Source organism: Bidens hawaiensis, unplaced genomic scaffold (assembly GCF_021521415.1).
Source record: "Bidens hawaiensis isolate Kalapana, Puna unplaced genomic scaffold, B.hawaiensis_p1.1 tig00000599_1, whole genome shotgun sequence".
NCBI lineage: Eukaryota > Viridiplantae > Streptophyta > Magnoliopsida > Asterales > Asteraceae > Bidens > Bidens hawaiensis.
In genome coordinates, this window is record NW_027491036.1 from 3,696,645 (window position 1) to 3,700,655 (window position 4,011).

General features: G+C 42.8%; 1 pseudogene; it reads right to left on the reverse strand.

Moving 5' to 3' along the window:
* Positions 1–1,577: 1,577 nt before the first annotated feature.
* LOC143636925 (lysine-specific histone demethylase 1 homolog 1 pseudogene) lies at positions 1,578–3,772 on the reverse strand (annotated as a pseudogene).
* Between the last annotated feature and the right edge of the window lie 239 nt (positions 3,773–4,011).

Consider the following 4,011-nt stretch of genomic DNA (forward strand, 5'->3'; position numbering starts at 1 on the left):
GGCACGGTTTCAAGTCAAAAGGGGTCAGGTCAAAAACAAGTTTTATATTAGAACAGTGTTGGTTTAAAAATTTATTTATTTGAAATTACTTTATATTTCAGCTTTGCTTATTCATTTTCACCATCGGTTACACACGTATTGGCTTTGCACGAATTGCATGTCTACATTCGGGTTATGTGTGTATTGTCATCATTTGACGCATGTACCGACAATGATTATGCGGTTAATGTCGGGTTGTGCCCCCATCTCCACCGAACCGCGTGGGCACCCGGATAGTTTTAATAAAAGCTACAACTACTTTGCCAAACACTTAAATATAACTAAAAAGCTACAACTGCCTGCTTCTAGGCAACAACTACCAAGCGTTAGAGCACTGAGAGAACCTTTCCCTAGTACGAGAGGTGCGGTAAGGACCAGGGCTGTTCAAAACCGGATATCCGAACTTTCGGATATCTGAACCTTTCGGATAGTGAAAATCACTATCCGAATCCGAAACTTCGGATATCCGAAATTTCGGATATCCGTTCGGATAGTTAAACGGATATCCGAAAATTTAAAAAAAAAAAGGATGAAGATGCTCAAAATTATTGTTCAGTGTTCACAAATCACAACCTCACATCTCATCATATTCTTACTCCGACTCATGCCCCCCAAAAATTCACCTTCATCATCATCATTAATCCATTAACTGCTTGAAGATTTGATTCCACACAGTCATGGCACTTCAATTGAATCAAATATTTGGGATCAACTTGCATATCAAAGAAACATAGTTACCAATTTGCTAGCCGCTTGGAAGTTGGAACACAGGTACCACTTACCGGTACCACCGGCGACGGAGATGGTGACGTCAAAGACACCGGCGATGGTGTCAAAGACCGGTGACGGAGATGAAGTTTCGATGTCGATGATGGATAGCGGCGTTCAAAGTGGACATGATATTTTAGTTTAGGGTTTTTAATATGTTATAGTTGTTTAGAATAATAAACGATTAATTAAAAATAACTAAATTTATTATTTCGGATAGTTCGGATATCTGAACTATCCGAAAAATCTCAGAATTGATATCCGAATCCGAATTTTCGGATATCCGAAATTTTGGATATCCGAAATTCCGGATAGTTCGGATACGGATTGTCGGATAATTCGGATTCTTTTGAACACCCCTAGTAAGGACACATCTCTGGTGTACCAATTAGCCAAGTGCGGATCAGATAACTGCAGAAAACATATAAGTAAGCCCACCCCAAAACGAGTGCTCTCTATTCCAACTTCTCCAAAGCCTCCGGTAGCACAGCCGAGACAGTGATGAGTTCTCTGCCCTAAAGAGCTAGGCTTTATAATTCCAGTTAAATTCATAGAAGCTAATCCTAATACTCCCTATATATAACATGTGTTTCTAATATATTTCGATTAATTAATTGACTAATTTGAGTGAGTGTGTGCTTCTAATTTGAGATTGAAACTTAAAAAGGACAAAATGGTCCTTGTGATACAAATTGGTCCTTGAAGCCCCTAAAGCTACGAAAATCAACAAGTTATGTAATCAATAAAACAATACAATCAGAATATAACACTTCATAAGCATTCAACTTATTATAACCATAATAAATGTATTAAATAAGGGTCAAAATCATATAAAATTATGGTTAAACCCAAAGCTAACTTCCTGATTCTACATTCATAAACAATTTTAACAACCAACCATCACCTGATTATCATCCATCCATCCATCCATCCTACAACAAAAGCAATCAATTCACTAGGTTGACTTTGACTTCCTTCTTTTATCCATCCTCAACATATTTGCAGCCTCTCTCAACCCACTAAGAAAAGCCCCATGCATTGTTGCAGGATACAACCTATTAGTTGCTTCACCAGCAAAGAAAAGCCTACCACCAATACTTTCAGCAAGAACATCATAATCATTTCCCGACGCACCGATCCCCACATACGAATACGACCCGTAACTGAACTCATCTTGGCCCCACCGCGTGCATATGGCCTGAAGAGGGTCAGGCACAGCAATCCCTTTCGGGTTAAAAATCCCCCTCAAGATCTCCATAACCTTGTTCACTGATGCCACCGGAGACATTTGTTCAAACCCGATTGCAGCCTCACCCGCCACCAAAGCTATCAAAAGGGGCCCACCCGATACAGACGAATAACTATAGAACAAAAAGAACTCACCTCTCTTATCGGTTTTATCCGACAAACGCCCAAATGTATCGATTTCACCTCCCCAGAAATCGTAAGGAAACAAAATTGCAACTTTGTTCAATAGCCCAAACCCCAATCTTTCTATTGCATCTTTCTTTCGTTGAGGAAGATCGGGTATGAATTCAATCGTTTGTTTCTTGAGCACGCCTAGCGGGACCGTGCAAAGAACCATATCAGCATTGTAATCTTTCCCATTGGCGTTGATCAACACACCATCAGACCCATACTTTAGGGTCTTGACCGTCTGATTATAAAAAATCGGAAGACTTTCAGCCAACGCTCTAATAAACCTATCGTTCCCTCCCGGAATAAAACAATGATCGCCGCCCATCTCAAACGGATCATCCTGATCCCAAAACACCATCGACAGATTCGACATTAATGTCGCATTCGCATACTCTAGATTCGCTAGATGCCAATCTAGCAACATCTTCTCCTGCGGATCTTCTTCAGCTACTTTATAAACATTCCTAAAAGCCTCTAAAGCCGTACCTAACGGAACATCAACGGACTTGGCTTCCTCCATCATCGACTGTCTAAGCTTACAAACCCTGTCCAACAACTTATTAAACAAAACCTCAACTTTTGAATCAATCTCAGGGTTCACAGTGTCTCCGTTAGGTAAATAAAGCGGGCAGATATCTCTAACCTTATGAAGCGCAAACCCGAGCTGCCGGGCCAGGACTCCAAGCGGATTCCCGTTAATTCCCGTCAACACGCTCCCACCTAAATCCGCAGCCGCAACGCAATCCCCGCCCGACATTTTCTTAGTCCGTACACGTCCACCCGGGCGCGCCCTACCCTCTAGAACAACCACCTTAAATCCTAAAAAAACCAACTGTCGAGCCGCAACCAATCCGGCAAGTCCAGCGCCTATCACAATAACGTTACCTCTAAATAGACCCCCCGGTGGATTCAATTTCGCGGCTTTCACGGCGGGCGAGAGTCCAAAGTTAATATAACCATGTTCCAGTAAAAACGAGTACGCCGAGTCAACCAGGTGAGTGTGTTCAGCTCGTATCGAGTCAAGCGCGTGTTCTCTGGTCAGCCAGACATCAACATTTGACCGCCACAGCGCGAGTATATGGTTCCGAACAACAATATAGTTGGACTGCTCGGTCCCACCGATTGTTCTAACAACATTAGCCTCGATTTCATCTTCAGTTAACGAATCGACAGGAAACCCAACGGAAATCGCGATGAGGTTTTCAAGGTCAAGATCCGACGAGACCCTCCGGCGGCGGCGGGCCGTTAGGGTTTCGATGTCGTCTTCGAAGGCGTAAGCATCGTCGGGGCGGAGGCCGTCGGCTGAGAGTATCATCTCCGGGAACTGTTTCTTTGTCCGGCGACGTTTCTTAGGGGCGGGTACGGCGGCATCACTGGTGGCCGGAATCTCAACCAAATCGCTGGTGGTTTGAAGGGTAGAATCGGGATTGGAGATTGTGGGTACGGGTAAGAGATGGGTGTTTTCGAGAGAGGTGTTGTCATCGCCGGAGGAAGCGTTGTTTGGGTTATCGGAGGTGTCGGCTTGAGATTCCATGATGGTGTCCATTATATTCTGACGGCGGTCAAGTGAAAGTATCTCCGATGATTGTCTATATATATAACTCCATAGATAGATAGGTTAAAAAAATAATGATAAACAGCTTCTTTGGTCCTTACATTCTCACTAATTTGCTTTTTGTTTTTTTATTTTTCTAGCTTATGTTATTTATACAGGGTTGTTCTTTTCATTAGTTGATTCAGGTGAGCCCGGCTCGTTTGTAAATCAAATTGATTTTGAGCGAGTTT